Below are 242 nucleotides of genomic sequence, written 5' to 3'. Positions count from 1 at the left end.
TTCCCTACTTAAGACAGCAAGGGAAAAATATTAATGCTCAAAATTATGTGTCAAATGGTTTTATGCTTTATCAGTATCCATGTAGACCAACAAAGCAAATAATCCTCATCATGAAGGACTTTACTTTCAAGTGGCATAAAAAGTGATTTAAAAAATAGTTCATATAAATATTGCAGTATAGAAGCAGTAAGATATGTAGGACTGGTGGAGTTACAAGTAATTGAATCTAGGTTTCTTTGGTG

This window comes from Myotis davidii, unplaced genomic scaffold (assembly GCF_000327345.1).
Source record: "Myotis davidii unplaced genomic scaffold, ASM32734v1 scaffold325, whole genome shotgun sequence".
Taxonomy (NCBI): domain Eukaryota; kingdom Metazoa; phylum Chordata; class Mammalia; order Chiroptera; family Vespertilionidae; genus Myotis; species Myotis davidii.
The sequence above is the reverse complement of the archived record's forward strand: the minus strand, read 5'-3'. Positions refer to the sequence as shown.